The following is a 7,409-nucleotide window of genomic DNA, read 5'->3' as shown; positions in this document are numbered from 1 at the left end:
TAGTACTTTGTTTCGATAACTAATAGATTTTTGCAATAAGTATATGAGTTGTTTGTGAATAATGTTGAGTCCATGGATTATACGCACTCTCACCCTTCCACCATTTCTAGCCTCTCAAGTGGCACACAACTTTTGCTGGTACCATAAACCCACCATATACCTTCCTCAAAGCAGCAACCGTACCTACCTATTATGGCATTTCCATAGTGTAACATCCCAAATTTTCAATTTGGAATGTTATACATAGATCATTCTTGCATATCATATTTTATTGCATTTCGTCTCATGATCCTCAAAATCCTAGGTAACTCAAGGACCCTTGGAGAGAGTTGGGGATTTCTCAGATTTCATATTTGATTTTTATCAAATATTGAAACAAGGACTTTTGGTTTTAATTATTTTTCTCTCCAAAAATATTTCATATTAAAATATATGAGAGAACATAATATGAATTCTCCAAAATAATTGAAATATTGGAGGAAAAATATTAAAATCAAATATTTGATTTTATTTGGATTTTATTTGCATTAGAAAAATTGCACGTTTTCAAAATTGCATTTTAGGGCCAAGAAAATGTTCATCTCGTTCTAAATATTTTATTTAGACGGAGAAAATTTGTTTTGACATTTTTAGATTTTTATTTTATTTTCTAGAATTTTTCTTAGTTTCGGCGGAAATATTTTTTTAAAAGGTTTCCGGACCTAGCTGGGCCGAAGCCCAGCCGGCCCGTCCTGGCTGTCTCCCTCGCGTGCGCGCCGTCGTGCGTAGTTCGGACGCCGAGGGGAGTCCGAGCCGGACTCCTCCCCCGGCGCCCCCTCGCCCAAGCAAGTGTTGGGACCCCGATTCTAAGTCACACCGATCTAGCATGTAACACCTCATATCACTTTGCGGCCTCACGGACGGTATTCCCACGGGTGTCGCCTTACCATGGCCCGGGACCGTTTGCGCCTTTTGGCTCACGTATATGACAATATCGCTAGCATCCATATGTCAGAGAACCCGGGCCGACATAACTAGTCGTGAACCCAAAGTGGCACTAACTTACGGGGACAGACATACATGAATCAACATCGAGCATGTCGGTCAGCAGCGTGCGAATCCGTGTTGTAGCACTAGGCTAACAGGACTCCGGTGAACCGGGCTGTAGCAGGCTAGGCAGGACTCCGGATGTCACCGCGTGACATTTCCCCTAAGGGACAGATACTGGAACAAAGTGAATCACATGCCGGCCAGTCTAAGTGTTCCGGAGCAGTAGTGCTGGGCTAGCAGGACTCGGGTAAACCGGGCAGTAGCGGACTACCATGGCTCGATGGAAGCACTAGACTACATTTCCCCATAAGAGAGGCTACCAAGGATAGACAACTAGGTTGTCGGATCCCACACATAGCAATACACGTTACACGTACGCATAACATGCAAGTATGTGCTATACAACATGGCATCACAACATAACGCAAACTCATATAGATAAAGGCCCAGAAGAGCCACATAGCATTAAATACAAACAGGGGTCACATGACCCATCATTCAGAGCATACAAGCAACGGAAGCATTACATGTCTGAGTGCAGCCAACTACAAAAGAAAAAGGCTGAGAAGCCTGACTATCTACAAGTCCCTCCCAAGGGTACAAGATCGTAGTTGAGGTAACAAGCTACTCGTCGAAGTCCAAGCGGTACTACTAGTGATACACATGTCTCACCTGCAAAACATAAATAAAGCAAACATGAGTACAAAGGTACTCAGCAAGAATTACATCAGATCCTATCATACATGCATTAGTATCAAGAAGGTAATGTGGGGTTTAGTTGCAGCAAGCCAGCTTTGACTGAGTGGCTATCATGTTCTACGACTACGAGAAACTTCTTTGAGGTGAGGCAGCGCACACGAGTCCACTAATCACCACATCAATACACTACTATGGATTCATTTCCGTCTCCCTACGAGAAGGCCATCCATAGCACTCACACTTGTCTTGAGCATTTTAGAGTATCCACTTTAAGTTGTCTATGTACCACGTAAGCATCCTAGAAGTCCATAACTGAGGACACGGCTATTCGAATATACCATGATAACCCTGCAAGGGTGTACTTCTTCACACATGCTCTCGCCACTTACCGCCATGTACCTGTCATGTACCTCGGCAACCTTCAAGCGGAAGCCTGGCGAGGGTGTCGGCCATGACCTGACTAACCACACATGTCTCTCATCCAAGTTTATCGCCTATTTGGATTCCATCCGCAAGGAGATCCGGCCGGGGTGTCGCTCACGGCCCCAAACGATGTGAGCAGGATTCCCAAGCCCACCATCCGGGTGCCACTTGGTACACCATGCCACTGTGCCTAGTCTGTCCCAAGCCCACCTGGCCGGGTGCCACTTGGTAGACTACTAACACTACCTACAAACACCAGAAACTATTTGCAACTCCTGGACAGGGATCAAGTTGGCTAATAAGTCGAGAGAGCTTGGAGCGCCCAGAACCCAATGTGTGGTAGTAACTAGTCATTGGACAACTTACACAGAACTCAGTTCTTAAGGACGGTCCCAATGAGACAACCCACCATGTACTCCTACATGGCCTCTCACCGCTACCTTTACCAAATCATGTTCACACGCTTAACTCTCAACATCAGAACATAGCACTATACTCCAATTCATTCCCAATGAATCAGACCTAACATACTCTAAGCAATAGCAGGCAATGCATGGTAGGAACACAACATGGCTCAATCAACTCCTACACATGCTAGTGGGTTTTAACTATTTCCTGTGGCAATGACAGGTCATGCAGAGGAATGGGTTCAACTACCGAAGCATAAAGTACCAGTTGAATCGTTGTTGTCCTAATGCAATAAATGAGAGCAGGAGCGAGAGTGTAGGATTGTATTAGAATGAACAAGGGTGTTTGCTTGCCTGGTAGATCAACAGGGGGTCACTGCTCCTCAGACAGGTACTCTGGAGCACTCTCCGGAGCGGGACATATCGAGAGGGAACGGTGTAGGAAATCAATACACAAGCATATGCAACAATATGATGCATGAACATGGCATGAATATGTGATGTTGTTTGAGTTAATGCATTTAGCATTCAACTTGGAAGAGGTCCATTTGAACCAAAGGATCAAATGCAACTCTAATTTAAGTCCCTTTAAATGCCATAAGTGTGTTTTCATATATACAGCATGTATAGGTTGGTTTGTCATGCATGAAAATGGTACAGATGGATAGATTGAATTTTTCTGATCATTTTTCATATATAAATTATTTCAATCTGAGCTACGGTTGAATTTCTATGAATTTTTGAAGTTTATATCATTTTCTAGATTTTCCTGATTTATTTTTAAACGAGAAAATGATATATTGTGTCAGCACAGCGTCATGCTTGCGTCAGCAGGTCAACCAGGTTTACCCGGGTCAAACCTGACGTGTGGGGTGCACACGTCAGTGACACGGTTAGCTAACAGAGTTAGTTAGGTATTAAACTAATCCTAAACTAAAAATTAGCAGGGCCAGGCCCCACATGGCATTGACCCATACGGGTCAAATCTGGTCAACTAGGGGGTCAAACCCAGTCAATCCTGCCGGCGTTTAGCCGCCGGCGAGGCAGAACGCGGCGGAGGGGCACGGGATTGTCGCTCCGGTGACCATTTCAGCGGCGGAGACCACCTACGCGAAGCCCAGGCTCGCGCGCATCTAGGGGAGGCGACGGAAGGACGCAGGGTGGCCGGAGCTCGCCGGAGCAAAGCTCGGGGCGGCGGCCGGAACACGGCTACGGGCGGGAGCGGGCTGCGGGGCACGTGGAGGCCACCCGAGGGGCTCTGCGGCACCCTCGTGGCACCAGGAGCACGACTGGGTGCTCGGGGGCGGCTGGCTCGGGCTGTGGCCACGGTGGCTCCATGATCAGCGGTGAGGAGCTACGGCCGTGGTGGGGAAAAGGAGCTACGGCACGAGAACGGCGGAACGGGAAGAGGGGAATGGAGAGAAGCTCACTGCGGACTCGACGGGCTTGACGGCGAGCTCGGGGATGCACTGGAGATGGCGGGGCGGCGAAGATGATCTCCGGTGTCCGGGGATGAAGACGACATTGATGGGAGCGCTCTAGGGCCTCCCGAGGTGCGTGGCTTGACGGAGAGATGGCCGGCGACGTGGCGGATCTTGCAGACACGGAGAGAGGGCGAGGGGGAGGCGGTGGCTGCGGCGGCGACGAGCTGCGGCGATGGCAGCGCTCGGTCGCTGTGAGAGAGAGCGAGGGAGAGGAGGGGAGGAGTGGCGGGGCGGTCAGAGTGATCCAGACGGCTCTCGCGGGTCTGTCCGCGGCGCCACGCAAGCTAGCAGGCAGGAGGTGGCACGGCACGTGTGTGCGCACGGCGAGAACGCGCCCCTGGCCTCCTGGCGAGAGGTAGGGGTGACTGGCGCGGCCAGCTGGCTGGGCCGGCCCGTTGGGCCACTGGGCTTCCAGGCTGCAGGTAAGCACAGGTAAGTATTTCCCTTTTGTTTTTATTTTCTATTTCTGTAATTTCTTTTCTGATTTAGTAAAATACTAAATCAATTTATTTTCTTCTGAAATTTATTGTAGGAGCTAGTTGAAATATTCCAGAGCCCCTCACATAAAAATCAGAATTGTTGGACATATATAAATAAATATATCATATATATATCCAATGCAAATAATTATTGCATTAATTCCAAATGGCCAAATTAAATATTTATGAGCTCTTGAAAATATTTGTTTGAATTTTACCTCTAACCAATATTTTCAGAGAGCAACATGAACATTTTCTTGGACCTTTTTGGAGCAATTTTTATCTGGATCATTTCCAGAAATGAATTCCGAGGGTTTCCGCCCTCGCTGCCCCGCGCCGCCGCCGCCCCGCTGCCCCGCAAGCTTTACCGCCCCGCCGCCCGAGCCCTGCCTCGCTGGAGCCACGCCGGAGGAAACCAATCCGGTTTTTTTAGAAAAACCCTAGCCTGCTTTTTTCGTTTTGTCGGTTTTTTTCGGTTTTTCTTTTTGGCGGACGTTTGTTTTAAAGAACGGTTTTCGCCCGTTAGTTACAGACAACGAATGCTCATTTGTTAGCCTGTTCGTCAGTTTCCTTTTATCAGATTATTCCGCGATTATTTCTGATCGTGATTTCTGATCCGATTTTCCTTCTAGTTTATCTTTTCGCTCGTTAATCGGAATCAGGCGATTCAAGCGCCTAGATCTTTGTCTCGGGACCTTCTTTCCACTTAACCAAATTGCACAAGTTTTTGCTACTATAAAATTTGACCTAGGTCCAGATTAGTAAACGGATCTTGTTTCTTTTGCCGTTTGAGTTTCGTTGCTCCGTTTGATTTGATTCTTTTTGCAAACCGGAGTTCTTAAGTTGAACTTTCTGGTTAGATCTTCTTATTTGAGATTTACCCGTGTTTCTTAGCTTGATTGCTTATGTAAGTTATTGTTTGTTTACGATAGATTTCCCGGAGTGCGAAGCGTGTTATTTGGAGTCTCTAGGTCACGCGGATCGTCAGCAAGGCAAGTAACACTTTGATCATATCCCTTTATCACCCAGTTTTTATGCATTAGTTCCAATCCTCAAACATTGCATGGTTAGGATGTCATTAACATGTGGGTTCGGAAGTAGCTGATGAGGTAGAACCTATTATCCTCTTACATTCAAACCCCTGGGAGTTACTTCTACGCGTTGCTTATATTGCTATGCTATGCTCATAGACGTGGTTTGGGTGAGTGAAATCCATGACAGATGTGAGATTGTTAATTAATGGTTCAACTTAAGGTGGCAACTTAAATACACATCTGGGTGGATTGAGGCACCTGGAGTACCCAGTGCTGCCGGTATTTTTGGAAATCCCGGAGTACCCGTGTGATCTTCCTATGGACCGCCACCCAGGCTCAAAGGGAGCTGAGATTATTCATGCTAGAAACTTACGTGTGCAGCCACAAGCTATTATGGGCTCTAGCATAGTTGAGTAAGTTACGTGAAGCTCTTGAAGAGCTGGATCAGCAGGTAGTGGGTTTGTAGGTTTGGTATGGTCTGCCCGGAGTAGAGAGTTAATGTTTCTGAAAGACTGTGTCTCGGTCATCCGTTTCTCAAACACCATGTAGTGCGAGAAAACCAACGGAGGAGATCGAGTCTTGTGGGGAAAAGTGTGCAAACCTCTGCAGAGTGTATAAACTAATCATGGTTAGCCGTGTCCCCGGTTATGGACAATCTTGAGTATCTAGTACTTGGAGTATCTTAAGTATCTCATCACCCTAAAAATAATATTGTTGGGTTGTTAATCACCTTAATTGGGATTGATTTTGAGGAACCTTCTCAATGATGTTTCAACTACCATGATAGTTAAATTAAAATCTATTACTTTGTTGTAGGGAAAAATTGGCTTCTCGCAAAACTATAACCATAGAGCTATCTACCAGCCAAATATGCATGTAGTGATAGCATTATTCCGTTCCTGCTATACTGTGTTATTTTGCCAGCATATTCCATGTGCTGACCCGTTTTCGGGCTGCAACGTATTATGTTGTAGACTTTTCAGACGAGGAGTAAGGTTCGTTAGGTCGTTGCCGTGCAGCTCAGCTACGCCGTTGGAGTTGATGGACTCTTTATCTTCCAAGCCTTCCGCTGTTATCGTATTAGATGGCCTTAAGCCATATTTATTGTAATAAGTTCTCTTTGGGGACATTCGATGCAATAAGTGTGTGATTCCTACTCTGTTATAAATCCTCGAGTACTATGTGTGTCAGCATTACCAATCCAGGGATGACAGTGAAGCACAGAGACTTGACCGTTTGAGGTCGGGTCGCTACAATATGGTATCAGAGCACACGCTGAGTGTAGGACACGACCACTAAGCTAAAGCCATTGATCACTATTCTCTTCTCACTTCTGACTCCTCCCCATTTTCTACTCTTTAGGATGGTAGATGCAAGGAACAAGTTTGTACAACCGGATGAAGAAGCACCTTTTGGATGACACCTGAAGGAAGTCACTAGGTACCTGAACATAGGAATACCATGCTTCACCGGGACCTACAACGCCACTTTGCTGGAAGAGGAGCGATGGATGATTCAAGTTCAAGTTCCAGGAAGGACCTTCATGCCAGTCACTAAACCTATAGAGTTTTCCTTCGACGCACCAACCTGGAGTTTAGGAAAGAGTATGGAAGCTCACATCACCATGGGACACATTGGAGAAGTATATCACAAGGATCTTAAGGACACTATCTACCAGATATGTGGGCGCCGAGACGAGCAATGGGAGATGATTAGTACCAAGAAGGATAGATCTATTGCAGCTTTCATCCATGAGTTAAACCAGCACATTTGACGTCAGGAGAATCAGATGTGCTCAGACATGATAGATTTGAAGAAGGCGAAGACAAGGATCATCGAGCTGGAAGAAGAACT

The sequence above is a fragment of the Triticum dicoccoides genome, chromosome 4A (genome assembly GCF_002162155.2).
Source record: "Triticum dicoccoides isolate Atlit2015 ecotype Zavitan chromosome 4A, WEW_v2.0, whole genome shotgun sequence".
NCBI lineage: Eukaryota > Viridiplantae > Streptophyta > Magnoliopsida > Poales > Poaceae > Triticum > Triticum dicoccoides.
This window is presented reverse-complemented; position numbering follows the sequence as displayed.